General features: G+C 52.6%; 1 protein-coding gene across 4 annotated transcripts in view; it reads left to right on the top strand.

The window, feature by feature from the left end:
- The window catches only part of R3HCC1 (R3H domain and coiled-coil containing 1), a 561,246-nt gene that overhangs the window by 450,511 nt on the left and 85,378 nt on the right, over nt 1–25,357 (top strand). The gene's annotated exons all lie outside the window — the stretch shown is intronic.

The following is a 25,357-nucleotide window of genomic DNA, read 5'->3' as shown; positions in this document are numbered from 1 at the left end:
TTACTACTGGGTCTGTGGCCAACAAGCTTACTAGCACCTCCCACCATCATGGAGGGGCTATTGTTCGGTAGCCACGCTGCACTTTGCGCTACTAGTAATCCCAGAACAACACCTGCAGTGGGGAGCACAGCCTGCAGAGGAGCCAACTGGTCCCCCTGTAGACAGTTTGAACAACCAAAGAGGAAGAAAAGATTCCTCCGCTCGTGCGCTGGTTCAGCTCACAAATGACACAGAAGGGGTTCAACGTGATTAAGGTGAAGGTCTGTGCATTGAGACCTAAGATGATGCAAAACCGCTACGTGCTGGACATGTTTAACAGCAATGGAAGGCGGGGGTTTGCAAAAAGTTTGGCGATTCCTGCTGCACATTCGTGCCTTCAGAAGATGCAGAGAACGCTTAGTTATCCCACATCATTGCAGCCGTCATAACCTTGCATGAAGGAGGGAGGAGTACAGGAGAGTGCCTGGATCACCTTGGCATTTAACTGGGCCCTGTCTCAGAGCGATCATGAAGATTTTGATGCCCATTATCGTGTTCACCTTAGTTCTCTTCTGCACCTGCCAACAGGGCCTTGGATATTGTGCCAATGCGGCACACAATAGCGCAAGAATGATGTTATCAATTGGGGTTTCAAAAGCATGTTGCCAGTGAGTGTGTTTTAACTTTAATTCAGGAACTGTTGATTTGTTTTTACTGCGCTCCGTGCACATTGTGCCGCCCCCTGCCCCCCTCCCCCTGCAGCTACTTCCTGGTCCTCCTCTCCCTTCTTCCCGCCTCCCTGCCCGCCCCCACCCCCTCCCCTTCCTCTCCTCCTCCTACCTTAAATTTGACTCCCTGGGCAGCCCCCCTGGCTAAGGGCCCCTTAGGCAAAGGGTGGCTCCTATGGCTGCGGCTCCCACTGTGTCTGCAGGTGTCAGCAGGGGATGCAAAGAGCCGGTCCTTCTTGTTAGCTCCACCTGCTCCCCCGTCCCACATCACCTACACCTGTTCACCTCATTCGCATGGTGTCTTAACTTCACTGTGCTCTGCAACTTGTGGTAAACTAGGGCTTTTTCTCCCCTCGCAGGATTCTCACACTTGGGCGGCCTCTCCACTGGGTACCTAATACGCTATTACTGTGTTGTCTGTTGTTCTGAAATGTGGTAACTAGGGCTTGCCGCTCACTCCCTGTCCACTTGCTCTTGTCCATCTCCCCCCCTCCTATTCCATGCTGCTCTCTATTTCGCCTATCTTCTCTAATTGCTTCTCTATCGACTATCCTGCTCTCCTCACTAAATCTGGTAGGAAGAAGTTTAAAAAGGACATCCTGGTCTCCAACCCAGGCCTCCCTATCGCTGACACCTACACTAGTGCCTCCTCAAAGGAAACTCTCACGGACATCCTCTTTTTCGTGCCTTCTCCTGACCTATGGACCCTTCATATGGTCTCTGTACTCTCTCCTTTCTCCTCTTCTCCCATTAATGGTGGCACCCGCTGGGATGTCCTCTTGGCCTCCTTCCACTCCTCTAAGGCCATCATTAATGTCTACGCAAATGGGACCGTCTTGGTCCAAGGCCCTCAGGGTAACCTCCACCTCTTTGATAGACGCTTCCCGCGCCTCATCAACTTCCTTTCCTCTCCTGCTGTCCCCCCTCCTCTGTCCTCGGCTACCTTGCCTCCACCCTCCCTCGCTGCCCCCTCTTGTGCTCCCTCTTCACCTCCGCAGGGCGTACCTATGATCGGTACCCCTCCCCGGAAGTCCTTCAAGGATGGCAACCTTCTCCACATTGCCACTCTTAACTGTCGCTCTGCCGTCAAACATTCCTCTGACATCTGTCGCCTCCTTGAGGAACTGGACCTTGACGTCCTCGGTCTCGCTGAGACATGGTTCATGGCCAGCTCTGTCACCAGCTTTGACACACTCCTACCTGGCGGTTACAAGATCCTCTCTGTGCTCAGACCCAACCGTACTGGGGGGGTAGAGGGGCAGGGGTGGCCCTTATCTTCCCTGAGTGGATTCCTGCCACTGTCACTCCTACGAGGACTTACTCCTCTTTTGAATGCCTTGTCTGCCGACTCTCTCTCTCTCCCCTAGCCATTCCCTTACCGTGGCCACTATCTATCGGCCACCTGGTCAAATTTCCTCCTTCCTCTCCGAGTGGGCAGACCTCTCCTCCTCACTCCTGTCCTCAACCACTCAACTCCTCTTTCTTGGAGACTTCAACATCCACCTGGATGCCTCCTGTCCCCCCTCGGGACTCTTTCGCGACCTCTGCAACTCCCTCTCTCTCTCTATTCTCCCGTCTGGGCCGACTCATTCTGCAGGGCACACTCTTGATGCCCTGATCTCTTCTGACCTTCCCCTCTCTGTCCCTCTCTCCACTCCTCTGTCCTGGAGTGATCACTTTCTCCTATCCTCCCACCTCACCTTCCCTAACCCACAGGCAAAGCCACCCTCATCACTGCCACCCTCCTTCTCGGTCATCCGACCCATGAAGCGCGTGTCAGTTGAGGCTTTCGCTGCCACCTTCTCGCCCCCCCCCCTTCGGGTGACTCCCACCCTGACACAGCCCTCTCCACGCTCCACTCTGCTATATCTGATACTCTTGATATCCTTGCCCCTGTCATGAGAATCTGCCTGAAGCCCAAAGCCAAATGTAACTCCTGGTATGACTCGGATCTCGTCACCCTTAAACGCAAGTGCAGGGTGGCAGAAAGGAAATGGCGTGCTTCATGTTCATCCTCTGACAAACTGGCCTGCCGCCTGCTCCAAAGGCAATACCGGCTCTCCGTTCTCACCTAGAAGAGAGCCCTTATCCAAACCCGCATCTCTGCGGCATCTAACAATTCGGCCGAACTCTTTAAAATCTGCAAGGAGCTGGCCAACCCTGCTGCAGTCTCTACCTCTCCTGTCCCCTCCCAGGCCCTCTGCACGGCACTGGCCTCTCATTTAATTTAAAAAACTCAAGACATCCTGTCCTCGCTCTCCTCCTATCACCTCCCCCCCTCTATTCCCTCCTCTTCCTCTGGCCCCTCTGCAGCCACCCCTCCTCCCTCCTTCTCTGCCTTTCCCCTTTTTTCTGCCGACAAGGTTTCGAGACAAGTCCGATCTATGAAAGTCTTGTCAAAACAGGTCCACCCCTGTTCTTCCAAAACTATCAAGGACCACATTGACTCCTTGGCTCCTGCCCTGGCTGACTTCTGCAATCACTCCTTCACCTCTGGAGTCTTCCCATCCCCCCTCAAGCACTCCCTTGTGCACCCCCTTCTGAAGAAACCCTCTTCCGACCCCTCCTGCCCGGCTAACTATCGCCCAATCTCTATCACTCCCTTCCTGGGCAAGCTCCTGGAGAAACTGGCCATCTCCCAGCTTAAGCACCATTTGTTGGTAGTCTTCATGACCATCAGTCGGGCTTCAGAGCTGCCAGAAGCATGGAAACTGCTCTCCTGAACATCCGTGAGGACCTGCTCTCGAACCTTGACTCTAACACTCCACATCATTCCCGTACCAGGACCCGGTCCTCGACGCGCTCGAGACTGTGTGCCCCTGTGGTGTCTTCGAGGAAGACGGTGGCGCTGAGGTCGTCGATGGACTCTTTCGAGGCCCCGCCTCCGAAGAAGTCGTCGGCGCCCAGGCTGTCGAGGGACACGCTCGTGGCTCCGGCCTCGAGGACTGTGTCGACGCCATCGATGCTGTCGGCGCCGCATTCGGCGTCGCCGCCGATTCACTCAACGCCTTTAGAGGCTGTTTCGACGGGGGTTCCCCGGGGCTTGGTGGAACCACCAAGAAAGGCTCTGGCAAAGGTCAAGCATGGCTTTGTTCCACATTCTTTGCCTTCTTAATGCCAGCTTGAGTTTATTTCAGAGGTGGATGAGGGCTCTGATGATGGCATGGTTCCGGATACGGTGCCGGACGAGATTCTCTCGGGCCATAGCCAAATTGAGGACCTGCGGCAGTCCCTGCACGATGCCAGTGGGCTGGAGACCTCTCCGGAGGTGGAGTTTTGTAGGCCTGAGCCTGGCACTCATGCCGACTCCTCGTACCGGCACCTTATGTCCAGGGTCACTGAGTACTTTGGATGGTCTGCTCCCCCAGGGGATTTTCTTCAGGATGACCTTACGGATATCCTCGACCAAGGTCCACCAACTGACCCGGTACTGCCATTCCATATGGCTCTAAAGAGGAGGGTGGCGGCGGCTTGGACTGCTCCGGAGAGTCTCACGGCAGTGGACAAGTCTTTGCCGCGAAAATACCTCCCAGCCAGTAGCGACCCCTGCTACTTGACCAAGCACCCCACTCCGGAGAGTTTGGTGGTGCAGGCGGCTACGGCCCCGGCAAAGCAGGCGTCGTATCCTACCATCCCTCCTGATAGGGACGACAAGCGTTTTGACAGCTTGGCGAAGAAAGTGTTTTCTTCAGGGGGTATGGCTCTTCAGGCGGCCAACTCCGTTTGTGCCTTGTCACGTTTCACGCACACTCTGTGGAACTGTGTTTCCTTAGCGGCTGAACATATTCCCAAAGGGGACGAACGGGACGGTTTCCTTGCCATGGTTCAGGATGGCAAGGATGCCATATGTGAGGCCGTTCAGTCGGGTTTGGACATGGCAGATTGCGTCAGCCGGTCCATGGCGGCGAGCACCGTGATACGCAGGTTTGCGTGGTTGCGGAAGTCGGGGTTTGCTCCTGATGTGCAGGCCCGGCTCCTCAACATGCCCTTTGACAGGGAACATCTTTTTGGCAGCAAGGCTGACGAGAGCCTTGAGAGGTTGCAGACCTCCAAAGCTGCAGCGAAGTCGTTGGGCGCTGCAGTTCGCCAACTTCCGCCTTTTCGTCCTAGGGGACAGCAATGGAGGGGAGGTTCCTTTCGTTATTACTCATCCTTTGGTAAAGCGAGAGGAGCTGCCAGTCAAAGGGGGCCAACGTAGGAGTGCCAAAGGTGGAAAATAAGGTACTCGAGGTGCCAAGGCCGCTCGGGGTGTTGCCTCTTTGCCCTCAGGCAATGCCGCAGCCGCTTCAGCTCAGTCATGAGGCCATGTCCCATGGTTCGCCGGTTGGGGGAAGGCTGGCGCAGCATCTTGCAGAGTGGCGTGCCATTACTTCAGATGTATGGGTTCTGGAGATCATAACCCACAGCTACTGTCTTCCTTTCCGGCAGAGGCCTATAGACAATCCACCGGGGAATCTCTCTTTGAAGAGTCTGGATCCAATCCTTGCGCAGGAAATTCAATCCCTGCTGGAGAAAGGCACCATAGAACTGGTGCCTGTAGCAGAGAGGAACAAGGGATGGTATTATCATGGACTTGCGCGGTTTGAACAAACTCCTCAGGAAGGACAAGTTCAAGATGGTTACTCTCTCTCAAGTCCTCCAGGCCCTTCAATTTCAGGACTGGTTGGTTTCTCTCGACTTCAAGGACGCTTATTTTCATGTGCCGATATACATCCAAAGCACAAGAAGTACCTGAGGTTTGCGGTTGGCGACTCGCACTTTCAGTTTGGGGTCCTGCCGTTCAGATTGACCTCCGCCCGAGGGTCTTCATCAAGCTCATGGTAGTGGTGGCAGCGCACCTCAGGAAAGGGGGGATTCACGTCTACCCCTACCTGGACGATTGGTTGATCAGGGCGCGCTCTCCCGAGCAAGTCCTGGATCATCTGTCCGTCACCTGCCACTCCCTCCACAAGCTGGGCTTCTCCCTCAACTTAAAGAAGTCCCATTTGACACCAACTCAGAAGCTCCAGTACATGGGAGCAGTGCTCGACACGTCCCTGGGGCAGTGTTTTCCTCCCGAGGTGAGGGCTCATCACATTCAGCAGATGGTGCACAAGTTTTAGCTTGCCCAGAGTCTCCCAGAGTTCGAGTTCTTGAGATTGCTTGGCCTCATAGCATCCTGCATTCTTCTGGTGCCAGAGGCCAGGTTGCGCATGAGATCTTTGCAATGGGCACTCTAGCTCCAGTGGTCTCAGTCCTCCGGCAGGATGTCGGACCCTGTTCAGGTGCCGTCCTCGGTCGCCCAGCACCTTCTGTGGTGGGCAGTCGAAGACAATCTGATGAAGGGGGCTCCATTTTGGCTACCCTGGCCAGAGGGGACAATCGTGACCGACGCATCCCTCATGGGATGGGGAGCTCATGCCAACGAGTTGACAGTCAACGGTTGTTGGTCTCCGTCGGAGTCCAGACTCCATATCAATCTGTTGGAGCAGAGGACCGTCAGGCTAGCCCTGAAGGCTTTTCTGCCGACTGTGCGAGGGAAGAATGTCCTGATCCTGACGGACAACACGGTGGCCATGCACTACCGCAACAAAAGGGGGGGGGGCAGGGTCCCTTCCTCTGTGAAGGGAGGCGATGCAGCTCTGGTTCTGGGCAATCCAGCAGGAAGTTTCGATCTCGGCAGTTCATCTGGCTGGAGACGAAAACGAGACGGCGGATGCTCTGAGCAGGCAGAGTGCGATCTCTCGCGAGTGGGAGTTGGCTCAGGAGATTCTCCTGGAGATCTTCGCCATTCGGGCGACCCCTCAAGTGGATCTCTTCGCCTCCAGTGTCAACCGGAAGTGCGAGAGGTTCTGCTCGTGGGAATTTCCTCCAAAAGGAGCATTAGGAGACGCATTCGTGGTGGAGTGGTCATTCCCACTGCTGTACGCGGTTCCTCCAGTCCCAGTCATCCCGCAAGTACTGCGGAGGTTACGGAGGTTCGGTTCCCGGATGATCCTCATTGCTCCGGCGTGGGCCCGGAGGACGTGGTACCCGGACCTTCTCGACTTGTCCATCTGCCCTCCACGTAGTCTTCCCTACCGAGACGATCTTCTCTCACGGGAGGGGGGGGTCAAGTTCTCCATCCAGAGTTCAGATCCCTCAACCTTCACGCTTGGTTTCTGAAAGGTTGAGGTATAAGGATTGGGACCTCCCTGAAGACGTGATGGAGGTATTGCTCTCGGCCAGACGGCCAGCAACAAAGTCCCTGTACCGTTGCCATTGGCGTAAGTTCTGTGACTGGTGCAGGGTTAAGAATGTGGATCCTTTTGCATGTGACATTCCCATGGTTCTGTCATTTTTGCTTTCTTTGGCCCACAGGGGCTTGCAAGTGGGTACCGTTAAAGGTTACCTTGTGGCGCTGTCCATATTTAAGCGCTCGTCTGAAGTGTCTTCCTATTTTAAAATTCCTTTAATTTCTCAGTTTTTGAAAGGGCTCACTAATGTGTTCCCTCCGTCACCTTTCCAGGTGCCCTGTTGGGATTTGAACCTTGTTCTCAAGTTTCTGATGGGTGCTCCATTTGAGCCTTTGCATTCATGCCCTTTGAGACTGTTAACTCTTAAAACTGTATTCTTGGTTGCGGTCACTTCCGCTCGCAGAGTGAGTGAGTTACAGGCACTTTCAGTTAAGCCACCCTTCACTGTGTTTCATAAGGACAGGGTTGTCCTTAGAGTTCGTCCTTCCTTTCTTGCGAAGGTGGTGTCAGAATTTCATTTAAGCCAGAAGGTTGTTCTTCCGGCGTTTTATCCTCCTCCACATCCTGGTAAGTAAGAGGAGAGGCTCCATAGGCTTGATCCTAGGAGAGCGTTAAGCTTTTATATTTCATGCATGTCCCGGGTCAGAGTGGACGATCAACTCTTCATTGGTTACGCTGGAAAGCGTTTGGGATAAGCTGTGACGAAACAGACTGTCTCGCTGGATTATTTTGGCTATCTCGAAGTGTTACCGTTTGGCGGGTAAGGACCCACCGGTCAGCTTACGGGCCCATTCTACCAGGGGTATGGCTGCCTCTACTGCCGTAAAGAGGGGTGTTCCTATTCGTAACATCTGTGATGCAGCCACCTGGGCTTCGGTACATACTTTTGTACGTCACTACTCCCGCGATTCCATCCGGGGGCAGGACGTTACCAGGTAAGAGAGTAACTTGTTCGTCTACTCGGTGACGCTACATGTACATTAACACTCTGCTGCATTTGGACTGGTCGTTCAGACCTCTGACATTCCACGTCATATGCCTAAGTGAGTGAGCCATATTGCGATCAAAAAGTCGCTTTGTCGGCCAATACAGCCCAACTCATGGGACGCGATGTTGTCCGATTCTGAAAACAACCCTCGAGAGTAACCGCAAAAACCCAACAGGAACCCCCTGCCACTCCCACAAGCAACCCCCAACCTGCCAGTTTACCCCTCCCCTCTGACCATAGTAACCATCTTTCTGCTCCCGCTCAGGGGCTCGCCAGGGCCCAGCCATCCGGGCAACCTTAAACTGTGCTCGATCCCCAGCTGGCTATGGCAGACAGATACCCCTAGCACCCCATCATACTTGACCAGAGGTGCTCCTTGTAAAAAGTCTTCTCTTCCCATTTTCTTATTATTCAATGACGCGACACTCTTATGTAAAATTTCCGGGGTTTGGGAAAAGAGCACTCGACCATCCTGTTTCACTTGCAGCTTTGCCGGAAATAACATGGCATGGATGAATGTTTCCTGGATGACTGTACTTTATCCAAGAAGTCTGGAAACAAGCGCATAGGGGAGTTCTGAAATGACAAATGTCCTTTCTCTCTCAGCCTTCGCAGCTCGAGGTCCCTATCTCGATAGTTGAGCAGATGGGTGATCAATGGTCACGCCAGGGACCCCGGCACCGGTTTTCTTCCACTTGGTATGCAATGGGCTCTCTCTACAATGAACACTGCTGAGAACTCTTCTCCCCCCAGGAACTCTTTCAGCAGATTTTCCACCATCCCTTCCATGTCTCTCTGGTCCGCCGATTCTGGCACACCACAATGCGCAGGTTGTTCCGCTGAGCTCTGGATTCAACGTCATCTTGTTCATCTGTCAACTCCTTAACTGCCTTTTTGATTGCGACTAGGTCCCACTTGGCTGCATTGGTGTCATCCTCAACAGTGGACACTCGACCCTCCACCTCATCCAGGCGGACCTGCATGTGATCTACTTTACATATAAGGGTGTCCATTTTGCCATCTAGTGACTGGATACTCTGTATTTATTTTTATGTTACCCAGTGCTCCCCCTGGGTCCATCATCCCGGACTGGGAGGCCTCTTCCGTAGGGCTCTCCCCCACTACTGTCGTCTTTGCCGGGTTCGAGGATTCGAAGTGGAGATTTGATTGCTGCTTCCCAGATTTTTGAGATTTGGACTTGGAGTCTTGTGTTCCTGGCTCTTCAGCAGCTTGTTTCCTGAGGCTTTCCCAGGGGCCTGGGCCGTGCGTGACTCCCCAAGGATTTGTGCCATTATCCGATTTGTAGTATGATGGCCTGGGATACTGCATTCCTCCCCTACTGCACACGTGATTCAGAGGCCTGTGAATATGTTTTCTCTCAAGGCTCCAACATACAGCCCGGCACGCACAATTCCAACACTGTTATAAGTGCAGATCTGTTTGCCTTCGCCCGGGTGGTCAGAGAGATATATCTGCACGCCTCCTTGCGAGCCGGTCTGTGGCACCCTACTCCTCCACTCCCTCACGTTTTCACCTTTTGCAGGGTGTGATCCTCATCCCCTGCACTCCTGTGCCTGGGTCAATGCGCCACAATCTCCTTAATCCCGTGCCTTCCGCACCCCCTCCAGGCCGCATCCGACTCTTAACTCCCCAGAGCTACACTCCGCTTGCCTCTGTGTGGCCAGCACGGGGCTCCGCTGGTGCCCCAACCTCACTGTTGGGAGGGGATACGACACCGGGCACTGCACCCACCTGATTATCTGCCAATTTCGGAGTACGGGTAAAGTCTGGGAGGTTCTGCTTCTCCCGCAAGAGTCGACCGCTTCGCTCACGCTTCACAGCGGGTGTGCAGGTATCCCCGCCCACTGCTCCACGTTGTTGGTGCACTGCTGGCCAGATTCACCAGACCCAATACTCAGCTGCACACAGGGCTCTCACTCGCTGCACCTCCAGGAGCGGGCCCAGGCTGCCAGTCTGCTTCCGCTTCCTTCACCCTCGATCTAGTCAGCTCGCCCCCTCGGCCTGCCTTGACCCCCACCTTACGAGCCCCGACAAGTTCCAATATCTCGGTATTCAGAGCACATCTGGCTTCCAAAGTTTCTGCACACCTCCTTTAGGGTTATTCCAGCATATACGCTCCAAACTGGGGTTGTAGCTGTATAGATGAAGCAGGATTTAGCCCGGATATGTTTAGGTTACCCTGGAGCCCACAGGCCTGCAACCATTTTTGACCAGGCTATCTAGCGCACCCCCTCATTCATTGTTCTAACAGTGTTGCAAACATTTATTTTTACTTGAAAGGAATGTGCCCTACAAAGCCATGATCATAGACCGGCGCATGGTGTGCATGTTATCTCACACTGGCTAAAGCATGACCCAGCCCATCCGCAGGCAACCACAAGTTATTGCCCACATTACTGACTAAACCCCAATATCCCTGAATTTTCTAGCACTAGGTGCCCTTTGACCTCCAACCCTAAAGTCCTGAATGTTTGAAGAGAATGGACATTGCACGCCTTTGAACTACACGCATATGATCTGTATTGCGAGGTGCCGGATGGCGTGAAAGGGAGTGAGTGAAATGTGTGTGTGGAGGTCAGAGTGTCCCAGAACCTCCTTTGTGTCCATCTTAAAGCCTGCCAGCTACCCAGTATAATGATGAAGTAGCATTGTGTTGCAAGTGTAGTTAATTTGTTCTTTGACCTTCGTTGGTGAGAAGATGATCTCTGCAGCACCCATGTGATGGAAGACGGATGTACTGGGCTGGAACCAATGAACTGGCATCTCTTATGGAACAGGCTGATCATGTATAGGCGCACAACAACCAGCCGCGCAGGTTTTTACTGTATACAATGACGTCACCTATGATGCGCTGTCTCCTCATAAGATTCTGCTTGTACTCTTTTTCGGCAGAACGTTCTTGGCAGCAGTGTTCTTTGCTGTTGCTCTCATTTTGAGTGAGATTAAAACTTGTTATCCTTACAAGATCGACTTGGGCCTTTTCTTCCTTAACGGGTTGTATTCTCTCTGGTTTGAGTGCTCAGGGGCGTGACTTCACTTGCATCCAGGTTGCCGGAAAGGATGAAAACTCCAGCATGCTGTTAAACGTAATCGTTAAAACAAGAGGCCAAAAGGTTTCAGAAGAGCAGTATAGGTCAGCGTGAATACAGCCCAGACCTGGGCTTTTCCCCAATGTCTGCAGCCGTAGCGCATTTCGAACTTCCTCATATTTAAAGCGTGCACTGCTCTTCCTAGGGATTAGTTCCTCCCCTCAGTCCCCAGCTGATGCTTCCATATTAGTTATTGCAGAGGATTTTGCATATAGTGTTGTAAAATGCTTTACCCAGGCGTTATCCTGAACATGAACCATTTCCCAGAAGCTCCTACACTTCATTATAAAAGTTGCTTTGTTACTCCTACATCTCGTCCCCTCATCTCCATACTCATTGGACATCATTCGAATGGGGATAGGATGGCAGCATTTTGTGCAGCCCTGTGACAGAGTTTAAATGCTGTATACTCCAGCATGGGGTCTGGCATGGATTCACATGCTCATGAATATTCCCCGTCGTCAGGCTGGGAATCCTCGGTAAAGAAAAAATCAGTTTGTTTTGTTTCTGAACTGTCTTTCTACTAGTAACCAATCACTGGTCTCTGGGTCATACTGCCCCCAGCTAATGACTGCCCTCTACCGTAGCCCCCTCCTCTGGCAGCCATCTTCAGATTTTTACTGCACGTTCAAGTGTTGGGATCCTTGTGCTATAGCTCTCGAGCTTTTACTGCGTTTAGCGATTTTTCGAAGTTTACTCTTATTTTTTTTTCGGTCAATCGAGCTTCAAGCTCCATCGATTGTACTTCTGATCAACTGGGACCAGTTTCCGAATTTTCGTCAAGTTTTCACTTCTTGCAGGATTCCGGAAGATCTTTGAAGCCTACCCCTCGTGGACATGGCCCAGGACAAAGGAAACGCGACACCTGGATCCAAGCTTTTCAGGAGTTTCCCTGGATGTGGATTACAGAATGTCTTCAAGGAAGATGAGCACTCTCGGTGCCTCTACTGCCTTCACATTGACAAATCGCACGTGGAGAAGGACTGTGCATTTTGTAAGAATATGTCCGAACGGACAATGAAGGATCATCGCGTTCGACTCACCAACTGGCTGGAGGGGAAAAGCCCAGCAGCAGGTGAGAAGAGACCTTTGAGGGCGCTCTGGCGACAGGGGCCTAACAAAAGGCAAAGCACTGCGAGGATGTGGGCACCGGGAGCGCCAATGATTCAGGCTCCTTGGTTGCCAGGCAGGGCGCGATGTCACTGACGCCATCATCCACGAGCCAATGCTCTGGCTCAGTGAAGAGGAAGTCGGAGAACCCAGTAAGCTTTGGGAGACGCCCCGGCCGATCCCGACGGAGGCAGAGGCGCGCCCAAGGTCGCTAAGGCCCTGATTCACCCAGCTAAGGCCTCGATCGAAGGAGTTGTGGCGACCCTGGCGAAGCCTGTGGAGGCTACCCCAGTGGAGACGACTACCGGGCCTAGAGTTTCCCCTGCCACACCGGAGGGAATCCTCTTTTCAAAGTATCTAATCTATAAGACCCCCATGAAACCCCAGGTGGAGAAAGAGGGGGTGGGGGGCACGGTAGCCATAACGGACTCTAAAGATGAGCTAGTTGGCTTCGCAAAGATCCTGGACAAGAAGTTAGAGGAAGTCCGTTCCTACGGGAGGGATCCCGACGAGGCGGACGTAGAAAGCGACGGTGGTGCTGACGAGGAGCCGCAGATTGTGGTGGTGACGGAGGACCCTACTCCCCAGCCGTCGCAACCGGTGCCTATGCCACAGGCCAACTCAGGAGCAATCTTGATAGCTATCTGGGCCCTGTGTACGGAAATAGGACAGGGTTGCCCTTAACCCCAGCGGACGATCCCGCAGCGCCTGGACTGTCGGGAAGCCCACCAAACATGCGGAGGCTAATCCATCCTCCCCCTCCTTTCCAGCCCTCACCTCCTTCCCCTCCACCGAGGGAGGAGACTGGAACGGAGACGGCGATGGATGACGACGGTGGTGACGATGGGACGGATCTCCCACATCACCTCCTGCCCGGCCCCCCCACCCCTCCTGTCGAAATTGGCTCTTTCCACGCCATGATCGCCAGGGCTTCGAAGCTCTTCCAACTTTGTCCCGAAGAACAGAAGGAGGGTTTCCTCTACCAGTGACGGGAGGCCAAGAGGAAGACCGTCCTCTTATTCCCGTTATTAGACATCTGGGACGAAGGACTGTCGCTACTGAAGAACCCATCCACTGCGCCTGCGAAGAAGGACCGGTATGAGAAGAAGTACCGGGTCCCAGATTCCACCCGATGTGCCTCAGAGCTCAGCCGTCACCGGATTCGGTGGTCTCCGCAGAAATCGGCAGGGGCGACGGGATCAACTTCCACTTTCCCACCTGACGGCGAGGGGAAGAAGCTGGACGCCCTGGGGCGACGGGTCATCTCGTCGGCGGCGACGACCATCAAAGCGGCCAACGCCCTCGCGATCGTTGCGCGCTACGACAGGGAGCTGTGGTTCAAGATCGCTCCCCTCCTGGATTTCCTCCAAGACGACAAGAGGGCGGAAGCCCTTGAAATCCTGCAGGAAGGTGAGGTGGCTTTCGGACCACGCCATCACGGTGGCCACGAACATCGCCGATACTGGCTTAAGGCCACTCATTTCCGCCAGGATGTGCAGACCAGGGCACTGGACATGCCCTTCGACGGGAACAACCTGTTCGACGAGGCTCTGCAGGCCATCAAGGCAGACACTGAGACGACACGGGCCTTGGGTTCACTCCATCAGCGACGCCCGCCCTTTCGGACCTCCGGAGGCAAGTCTCAAGGTGCCTCCAAAGGATTTTGTGGCGGTTCCTTGTTGTACCGCCAATCGGCCCGTTCATCGTCGCAGGAGCCCTACAGAGGGCGCAGCAAGGCTGGAGGATTTTTCGTCGCCAAGGAGGCCAAGGCGCCAAGGCCTCGGCGAAGCAGGATTGAACCGGCCGCGGCATCGGGCCCCCACTGAAGCACCCCGGTGGGAAGCCAGCTGGCGAAATTCGTCAGCATGTGGGAGTCCATCTTCACCGATCGTTTGGTGCTGGATGCGCTGGCCCACGGGCACACTCTGGAATTCCAAAGAAAGTGTCCCCGTCTACCACCTGTGGCCAGGAAGGAAAACCACATCCCACAGCTACTTCTGGAGGTGCGAGCAATGCTGAAAAAGGGCGCGATAGAACTCGTCCCAAAGAGGCTCTGGAGTGTACTCGCAGTACTTCCTCGTCCCAAAGAAGACCGGCGGTTGGCGACCCATCCTGGACCTTTGTCGTCTAAACAAGTACATCAAGTCCCAGAAATTCCAGATGGTCCCCCTCCAGCACGTGCTGGGACAGCTGGAGGAAGGTGATTTTCTATCGTCGCTGGACATGGAGAATGCCTACTTCCACATCCCCATTCTCAAAGGAATCGAAAGTTCCTACGATCGTGGTCCAAGGGCGACACTATCAGTTCAGGGCCCTTCCCTTCGGACTGAAGTCGGCACCCAGGATTTTCATCAAGTGCCCGGCATCAGTGGCGGCGCGGTTACGCCTTCAGGGGGATCCACGTCTACCCCTACCTGGACGATTGGCTCATCCGAGCAAAGTCAAGGGAACTCGCCGTCAATCACACAGCGAAGACCGCCCAACTGCTCACGGATCCTCGATCAACTTCGCGAAATCCCACTTGGTACCGTCGCAAGACGCTCTGTTCCTGGGAGCAAGACTCGACACAGTGACGCGATTGGCTTCGCCGTCGGAGGAAAGGATGAAAGCCATCCTGGGCAAAGTACAACGGCTGTTGACCATGGACGTGGCCAGGGTGAGGTCCATCAAGTCCCTACTCGGCATGATGTCCTCGTTCATCTACCTCGTGCGCCGATGCAAGCGCCGGGCAGCTTCAAAGACAGGATCTCACTCAACAAGACTTTCTGCCAAGCGATCCGGTGGTGGGGCACCCGCGCACATCTAGAGGCAGGCATGGACGTCCAGACCCTGGCACATCAGGAAACGCTAATGACGTACGCCTCCCTGGAAGGATGGGGAGCGCACCCCAGAGATCTCCACGTAAGGGGCCTTTGGCTCCCAGAGAAGAGGTCACTATATATCAATGTCCTGGAGCTCCGACCCGTGTTCTGGGCCTTCAGGTCGTTCCTTCCGTCCCTCAAGGGCAAGGTGGTGAGAATCTTCACCGACAACACCACCATGATGTTCTACACCAGGAAGCAGGGGGGCACCAGATCCCCAGCCCTATCCAAGGAAGTGCAGGATCTGCGGCACTGGGCCGTTGCCCAAGGGATGTTCCTGGTGCCCTTCCATCAGGAATAAAGAACACCATCGCCGACTCACTCAGCAGGAAGCTGCGGCAGGATCAAGTGGATCTCCTATTCCGACGATGGGGCAATCCCCAGATCAACCTATTCATGACGGCGATGAACGCCAAGTGCCGGAGGTTCGCCGGCAGGTTTCCCCAGCAGGGGAGCATGGGCGATGCCTTCTCATTCCCCTGGGACGGCCTGTTCCTGCATGCGTTCCCCCGTTGCCGTTGCTGCTGTGATTCATCAGTCATCTGGTTCCCGGACCTTCTGGACATGTCAGCGTCCCCCCCCGGTCAAACTTCCGATGGACGCGGATCTTCTTGTCGGGGAAGGAGGCACCATCCTCCATCACGACCCAGGATCGCTGAACCTGCAGCACTAGAGTTCAGAGGGTACGATATCCCGGCGGACTGCAAGGAGGTGCTTGCAAAGGCCAGGGCGTCGTCGACTCACAAGTGCTATGGACACAAATGGAAGAGGTTCTCTGTCTGGTGCCGTGCACAGAAGATTAACCCTCTGCAGATTACGGCTCCTCAAGTGCTGCCGTACTTATCTCTGGCCAAGGCGGGGCTGGCACATGCCTCCATCAAGATCCATCTGGCGGCTATCTCCCACTACACCAGAACTCCGGGGCGGTCATCTGTGGTCTCATCGCCTGGTGAAGGAGTTCATGAAAGGACTGTCCCGATCGTTGCTGCCGGTGAAGGCTCCGGCCCCGGCGTGGGAGCTCAATGTGGTGCTGACCAGGCTCATGGGACCGCCATTCGAGCCTCTGCATTTGGCACTGTTGAAGTTCCTGTCGTGGAAGACAGCGTTTCTTGTGGCCATCACCTCCGCATGAGGAGTGGGAGAGATCCAGGCCCTCTCCTGTAAAACTCCATACCTGACATTCCACGAGACGTGGTTAGTGCTGGGGACGCACAGCTCCTCATGCCCAAGGTGCCGTCTGATTCCATCTCAACGAGCCCTTGGTGTTACCTGTTTTCTTCGCGTCGCCGGCTGAGAGGACTTTGCACTCGCTGGATGTGACTAGAGCGCTGAAGTTCTACGTGGACCGCTTGAAGAGTCTTCGGAAGACATCACAGTTGTTTGTAAATTTTGGACCTGTGAACCAAGGGAAGGCCCTCTCAAAGGCTTCTATTTCCAGATGGCTCTCCGGCTGCATCATGCACTGTCACCGGTTGGCAAACCGACCATTGCCCGGCCGTCCGAGAGCCCATTCAACCAGAGCGATCACTGCTACCACGATTTTCTTCTCTGGTCTGCCCCTGCTGGACATCTGCATGGCTGCTACGTGGAGGTCGACGCACACCTTCACGAGATTCTACTGCATCGACCGGGATTCCAGGGACAAGTCCAGAGTCGGCCAGGCAGTGCTGCGCAACCTGTTCGCTTGAAGGTGAGCCTGGTGAGGAGGTTAGAGATGCTTAATGTTGAGTTGTTGAAATGCTTAATGTTGAGCCTTGCCACCTCCCGTGGTTGTGCATGTGTGTACTGCTATGTATTCTTGTATTCATGAGCATGTGAATCCATGCCAGACCCCATGCTGGAGAAGGAACAAGTTACTTACCTGTAACTGTTCTCCAGCATGGGGCTGGCATGGATTCACATGCGAACCCTCCATCCTACCATTCTGCGGCTCTTCTCTTGGTCCTACAGCCACTTTACGTGCTACCAAATCTGAAGATGGCTGCCAGAGGAGGGGCTTAGGTAGAGGTCAGTCATTGGCTGTGGGCAGTATGACCCAGAGACCAGTGATTGGTTACTACTAGAAAGACAGTTCAGAAACGAAACTGAAACTGATTTTTTTTCTTTACCGAGGATTCCCAGCCTGACGACAGGGAATATTCATGAGCAGGTAAATCCATGCCAGACCCATGCTGGAGAACAACAGTTACAGGTAAGTAACTTGTTCCTAGTCCCTCACCACTGTATTTCTGACCTGAACCCAAACGTTTGTGCCTCGAGTGGATCACACCTGGGGCCTGTGCGCAAGGTTTTTGGTTACTTTGACTCTTAACCGCTAGTGTGTAACTAAAGGCCAAATAACTGTATTTTGAGGTAGTAACTGTCCAGCTAAATGTGTTGCTCTGTGTGGACTAATTGTAGCCCTAGACCACCCTCACGCCTGAAACTAAGCCTTGACTGCCCGCTCACATACCTTTTATTGGGTTTTGGCTAACCTCTGTGTCTTTCCTGTTTACGATAAATGGGGTGGCCCACCAAAAGCTTGGTAATCCATCTTAACAAACGTCACATGCCACCACCTTGGGAACTGACTTTCGCTTTGGAGTGTCTTTTGGATAGGAGAGTCTCAAAACAGGTAACCGCTCCTCCGACACTGCTGTGGTGACCCTCAACTGTTCTAATTACGACAACTAACTTCCTTTAATGGTCCAGTCTTAAAGGTTTCTGGTGACTCCCCAAATCTGAAGCCATCCACCATGTAAACTTTGTCTGGGCCACTTACTGCTGCCACCCAACCTTTTGCCACCAGAATCATCTGATTGGCTGTGGGTTGGTGCTGATATCCAGCAGGTGGTTCATGCTTCATTTCCCCACCATACACTTATTCAGCTTAGGACATCTGAGGGTGCCACCAGCTGTTTTCACCATCCTGGGACCATTTGCTGCTGCCTTCTTCTGTGCATATAGTTGCCGGGAGACTTATGTGTTATCGCATCTTCCTGAAGTTTTCCTCACTGGATTATCCACTCCAGGATTTGAAGGCTGATGCTGTGTGAAAAGCACAAGTTCCCTTACTAGGTCGCTGGGATCATGGTTGGCCTAGGATTCAAATCCCTGGAAACCAAATTCTGAAACCTGCACATATGGGAAAGAGCAGTTTACTCACTGGGTTGTTTCGGGTTACTGGATCAGTTTTTTGCCAAAGCCACATATGCGCATAGTTCTTGGGGTCCTGGTGTGAGAAGTTATTCAAGATGCTGACTCTCTGGTGTTCCCCTGGTCCGTGGCAGCAATTCCTTGGACATGAGTCTCTATCACATTTCCCATATACTTTTATTGAGGATTTTCTGGTTCAGTTACTTATTCTTCTGGGGTTCTGGGACCATCTTTCAATATCTGGAACACTGGGGTGTACTCTGACCTTCTCTGGAGTTACTAGTCAACAACAGGAGTGAGACATCGGCCTCCTCCTGCAGCTCTCCTTGCGACAGGAATCTGCTGATGCAGAGGAGACTCGTTTTTCGTCGAAGCACTTGCTCCCATGAAGATGGGCGCCACTGTGGGCCAAATATCAACGAGACAGCACTGCCTCCTGTAACCTGTGACTTTTCACCACCGAGGCCGCCTTTATGGCTTCGATGACCCGCTGATTGGTCCACATCAGCTGTATTTGATCTTCCTCCTTGCCGGCAGGCTGTGCCGGCGTCACGTAACCAAGGCCCCTACATGAGGGCTAAAGCCTGTCTGGTGCCTGTCCGGGTCATCTACGCCACCTCGGCTCATTCACCTTCAACCCTTGCCTGCTCGTCTCTCCTGCGCCTTACACTGCACTTGGCATCCACCCGATGTGAAGTTGTGCACCTGCGTCATATTACTTTCAAGGTAACGGGGGTGAGGGTGGGGGGGGGGGGGGGAGTTGGTAACCCTTCCTGCGAGTTCTATCCTTACTGACATTGTGAAGTAATCGGAGGCACGGTAAGGTTATGAACAACTTTATTCTGGACCCAGAGCAAGAAAACCACAACCAGGCACCGAAAAGGCAAAGTAACTGGCCCGTGTGGAATGTTGATCCATGAACAAGGAACGACATTCCACACTAGCCAGCTGACAAGATACAACATATCTTCTCCCCTTACCCCCCCAAACACACCATAGGATAAACATATAACAGTAAATAAGAAAAACAAGCATTAGAGAAGGAAAGAGGAATTAGCAAAGAAAACAACTGTCAATGCTGCGTTAGCATGACCTTAAAAGGCTAAGCAAAAACAAATACAGTGCACTGAATAACCTAAAAACAATTAACCCCACAATGCACAGATAATAACAAAAGCGTAATTACTCACCAATCCTGGTACCCGCAAACGCACATAGTCTGAGTTTGACAGGAGCACCGCAACACCTGACCGGACGCCCCACACCTCCACCATTCTCCCCAGACAGGTTACATCCCTTGCTGACATGCGCACCCTCCTCACTCAAATCTCCATCCGTGGCCTCTCCCTCCATAACATGTACAGGAGCAACATCTCTCGATCGTCCACCATTCTCCTCCAATCCCTCGGGTGCACATAACCCCCATCATCACTCCCACACAGAGCCCCCATATTTACACCGGATTTACACCCATCCAGCACCACAACACGCCTTTGTCTCCATTTTGAGCCGTCCTCCAACTGTACATGTCCCTTTCCACATTTAACAACTCTCATTGAAGGTAAAAATGCACTACCCCCTTTCGGAACAAATCTGGGATTTTTTACGCAAACATCACCCACCTCGACCTGCAACTCCTTTCTATCCCTTTGAGAAATCTGCACAGCCTCTTGGCGTGCCAAAATTCTCTGTTGCACACCATTAAGATCCAACTCACATGGACCACCTGTTACGCTCACCTGGCTCCCACAGGGGCGTCGGTCGGACCCGGACTGCTGCGGCCTCCACCCACGTGATGCGTAGTGCAACGATGACTGACTGGATCTGCCCTCCTAATCTTGTCTGCTTGGCCCGCAGAAATATTCTCCTACAAGTGGAGAGATGGATTTAGCCACTTGTGGATTCAAGTGATAGCACCCCCACTGTCCTCCCCACTAATCACCTCTGAAGCGCCCTCTCAGCGATCTCACCTTATATTCTTGAAGGATGAGCCCTCCATCCTGCGAAGCACGCAGGGGCGGGTTGATGACCAGTTACTTCACTGGCTTGAAGATATTGGAAGAGTTGTAGATGAATCCTGACTCCAAAAGATCCTGGCGAAGAGCCGTAAGTATATAGTGCGTAAGAGTTCAAAATGTGTTAAATTCACTCCTGTCCAATTCCTCTTTTATCTTGCAGCTTTGACCCAATAAGAAGATTGACAGCTGAAAACGCTCCGGTAAAAGTCTGTTACCCAACACTGTCCGGTAAATAATGCAGAGGGTTAAACTTGCTGCTTTCTCCTTATCTTACAGGTGCGGCATAAGAAGATGTGGCGTGCTGATGAATTATACCTCCGGCGGTAAAATCAGGTAAGCATATGGCGGCTAAAGAGATTGTCTCTGTCTGTTCTCTCTGCTCACCTTGTTGTTTCTTGTCCCCCTTAGGTGCTGAGATTCGGCGATGTAAAGATACAGACAGCGCCGGATCGAAGAGATGCTGCGTGGAACAGTGAGTTTGGCGCGACGCTGCTGCTGCCGATGCAATGCGTTTAAAACAAAGTCTTTCCTCTGGTTTGAAGATGCGATGAATCCGGAATCAGGTAAGAAATCAGGTAATACCCTTGTTCTAACCTTTGCTTCTTTCCTTCTTTCTAGGTGCTCCAGGTTCGAGGCGGGCGTGGCAGAAGGCTGGATGCTGCTGCTGGCACGGTGAGCGTTACGCTGCTGGATGCAGAATAACACGAAGCGTGTGCTGCTCTTCGGGCGTGGTTTAAATAGCCTCCAAAGTAGTCCCAGGTAGGTATTCCTCCCCGACCACACCCGAGTAACAAAATAGTCCCTAAGGTAAAGTAGTCCCTTCCAGGCCTCACATGGGCTTGGATCTTCTTGCAACATGGTCTGCATCAGGTAAGTATGCACCTATGAGCCTGGCACCGACTGATGTCCCATATGAGCCTGGCGCCATAGGCGCCAGGACTGAACCCAGACAGCCCCTAGCAGGAGTTGCTGGGTTTTCTCAAGGCGACATGATGCCTGCTCCCGGGGCTGATGGACGTGGTCTGGATGCCCGGGGGTATGCATCATGACACCACCACCGCCCAATGCCAAAGACCTCAATGTGGTTCCCAGCTTCCTTCCCCTCATCAATTCAAAGGGTGCTACCCGTGCTCACAGACGGAGTCCTGCGATAAGCCGATAAATACTCAAACCACCTCTTGCCACTCAAGCTTATTCGCAAGAGCCAATTGAATGGCACCTTTAATCATTCCATTAACTCTTTCCACCAGGCCATTGGAATTAGGATTGTAAAGAGCAGTATGATGGTGCTCTACACCGCACTGCCCCAAAAATTCCCTCATAAGTCTGGAGGTAAATTGGACACCATTATCGGTTACCAGACTAGCTGGTAACCCTTCCCTATCAAATATCATTTTTAGGAAAGCTATGACACACTTCGTTGTCACCCTGCCAAATGCTGCCACCTCCACCCACCTGGACGTGTAATCTACTAGCACCAACAAAAACCTACACTCCGGCTGTAGACATTCAAATGGACCCATGATGTCCAGAGCCACCTTTGACCACACTTCCCTGGGAATTTCGACCACATGGACAGGCTGGGGATGAACCACCTTGCTCTTGTCACTCATGGCGCACGCATGACAATCCTTCGTCGCCATCTCAACCTCGCGATCCATGGAAGGCCACCAATACTCCTCGTGCAACCTCCTCTTGGTCAAAGTTCGTCCTAAATGCTCCTCATGGGCCAACGCCAGGAGCCTATCCCTCAAGCACACCGGTGGAACCAATTTCTCACCTCTCGACACACCCCAGGGACCAACCTTTACCCTCTGGTCTACCCTGCACCACCTCCCAACCCTTGCTGAAACACTCTCTAACGCAGCACAGCTCAACATCCCTTTCACTCTCTGAAACCCAAACAGACTTGTCAATGGTGGGAATAACACAGGCAATTTGAAACTCCTCTTCCCCAAAACCCTCTCCTTGAGAATTTGCCGGCTTTGACACAACTAACCGTGATAAGCAGTCGGCCACAACATTTTGTTTCCCAGGTAAATATTCCATAGTGAAATTGTACTCCTGTAACTCCACAATCCAACTGGCTATCCTCGGAGATACAGCCACTGCACCACGAGTAGTGAACACATGCACTAGAGGCCTATGATCTGTCCTGACCACATATGGAATGCCCCATAAGAACGTTCTAAAGTGTTTCGACGCCCAGGTCAGCGCCAAAGCCTCACGCTCGATAACCAAATACCTGCTTTCAGCATCTCTCAAAGTCCTTGATGCGAAAGCCACTGGTCTAGATTCCCCCTCACACCATTGCTCCAAAACTGCACATAACACCGCCTCACTGGCGTCCACAGTAAGCCTAGTTTTGCACTTGGGGTCAAAGGACTTCAAACATGGAGCATTATCCACATCATTCTTCACAGCCTTGAACTCCTCAAAACATTTGTCAGACCACTCAAGCCTGATGCATTTCTTCAGCAAGGCCCTCATTGAGACAGTTTTCTCAGCATAGTTAGGTATGAATTTCACATAGTATTCCGCTAAACCCAAAAATGCCTTCAACTGGTCTTTATTAGCAGGCGCCGGTGTAGATTTCATCACCTGTACCAAGTCTGCCTTAGGACTGACACCCTCGGCACTGAGAGTGTGCCCCAAATACGTCACCATATCCACACCCACCTGACATTTCGCCAATTTCACAGTCAAACCTTTTTCTTTCAGCACCCTCATAACCTTGCATACTCTGAGATCATGCTCCTCCCGACAACAGCCCCACACCAAAAAGTCGTCCTGGAAATAACACACGCCAGACATACCGCCAAACAATTCATGCATCAGACGTTGGAAAACCGCTGATGCCGACGCAAGGCCAAAAGGCATGCAGCAAAACGATAGGCGCCAAAGGGAGTCACAAAAGAAGTGAGTGGCCTGGAATCAATGTGCAAGTCAATTTGGTGATATGCAGCAGACCAGTCAAATGTTGAAAAAACCCTTACTCTACCCAGGGTAAGCAACAATTTGTTAATGTTAGGCAAAGGGCGGCGATCAACCCAACTACTCGAGTTTAACTCTCGAAGATCCACACACATCCTGAGATTGCCATCCTCCTTCTTAACCAGTACCACTGGAAACAACCACTCCGAACACTCAATTGAGCCAATGACCCCTGCCATCATTAGCTTGTCCAACTCCGCCTTTAAACCGTCCCTCGCCATTACTGGAACCCCCCCTCACCTTATGTACCTTGGGCACTGAACCCCTTTTTAGAATAATGCGGTGGGAAAATCCCTTGAGTCTCCCCAATTTGTCAGAAAACACTTCCGGGAAATCAGCGTTCAGTGACTCAGACGTCACTTGACCCACATCACCCCCAGCCTCCTCCTGAATACTCAACACGGGGACATCTTTCCCTGGATGGATTGCAATGCTTAAAGGGGCTTGTTCATCCCACCCCAATACACTGGTACCCTTGAGTGCAACGTATAGTTTGCACATGTTTTGTCGACCCTTGAAATAATTGCAGGTCTTCTCATAACCCAGCACACTAATGGGATTCTGCCCATAGGCACTAGGACTAATATCAGATGCATGCAAAGCTGAGACCACCTTCCCCAACCTCTCCTCGTAAATGTCCGGAGATACTATGGTGTAGGGCGAGCCTGAATCTACTAACATGTCTATAGAGTGACCAACACCGAAACCCATGGACCCTTCCGTGAAGCCCCCTCCACATGTAGTATAGCACCCTGCTCTGCCTTAATATGGGACCCCCAATCCTGATCCAGACCACAACCATGCGACACCACACCAACCGTCCCTCTGGTCTGCCCCTCCCCATTAACCTTGCACATGCGAGCATAATGACCCCTACATTTACATTTTCTGCACTCAATGTTAGAAGCCGGACATTCTTTCGAACCAGTCAGATGGCTAAACCAGCCACATTTCCTGTAAGGCTCTTTAGCCCTGGACAGCCTTCCTCCCTGGTTATCACCTTTTTGTAAAATTTATTTTTATTATCCGAACCACCACCTCTATTACGAGGCAAAACAGCCTGAATGGCATCCCTGGAACCCTCCTTCTCAGTGACAATTTGTACACTCGCTCTGGATGTCTCAATGGCCCTAGCGATCTCCACCACCTTCTCCAATGGCGGGTCTCTTTCAATCCAAAGCCTTTCCCTAATCTTCTGACTGCTGGTCTTCATCATTATTTGGTCTCTTATGTATTCATTTGGAATCCCAGAAAATCTACAGGTGGCCATTAACGCTCGCAAAGCTGTCACATATGTATCTATAGATTCACCCGACCCTTGCGCCTTGGAGAATAACTTGTAACGCTCCAGCACAACGTTTATCCTCCTGCCAAAACGATCCTCCAGCTTCTTCAACGCATTCTCATATGCGCTCACCACTCTTTCGCCTTCGCCACTCCCTGGAACTGTCACCTCCTCCCCTGGCAAATGGCAAAAAAACTTGCAGACCCTCAGTGCCAATACAGTTTAAAAGCGCTGCCTCCTTTTCATCATCACTAAACTTTGCGCCCCCAGCTGCCCTCAAATATACCTTGAAGAGATCAATCCATTGGTCCCATGGGGACGCCGGTTCACCAGGAGCAGGCAAAAATGCAGGAGGGGGTCTGGCAGCAGTGTGAGACATACTACAGCAGTTAAAGTGGTTAGAACACATTGCCCCCCCCCCCCTTGTAACAGAGACCCAAAACACTCAGGCCGAACCAATAGTCACCCCCAGACCAACTCTAAACGACGGTACCAATGCAGGAAATGTCACTGTACCTTACTGTGCGTAATATTGAGTATCACACCTAACCAGGGATGTCAACTCCAAGATGCACCGGGGATACGCAAATGAACGCACCCCCAGCGTTCTTGATCTCAAACACAACTGCAGACCATGGATCGATCACTGTCCTTTCCGAACCAAAGTCAGTCAGAAGGACATGCACATGGGCGGGGCAAGAAACGCTCCTCCTGCGTGTCCCGCCCCCCAAAGCTGACACGCCGATCCAGCCACACCTCCAGGGACGACGCACCCAGAGCGCCAGGCGACTTCCCCCGGGCATTGCTCCCTAACAATAGTCAAATACTCCCAAAAAATAAAAATGGGGAGTAAAAATACTCCCAACAAAAATTTAATAAACACACATAGAATCTTGTCCCCCTGCTTTCACCCACACAGCCCCATAGATATGTT

The sequence above is a fragment of the Ambystoma mexicanum genome, chromosome 10 (assembly GCF_040938575.1).
Source record: "Ambystoma mexicanum isolate Mex_15411 chromosome 10, UKY_AmexF1_1, whole genome shotgun sequence".
Lineage (NCBI taxonomy): Eukaryota > Metazoa > Chordata > Amphibia > Caudata > Ambystomatidae > Ambystoma > Ambystoma mexicanum.
This window is presented reverse-complemented; position numbering and strand designations above follow the sequence as displayed.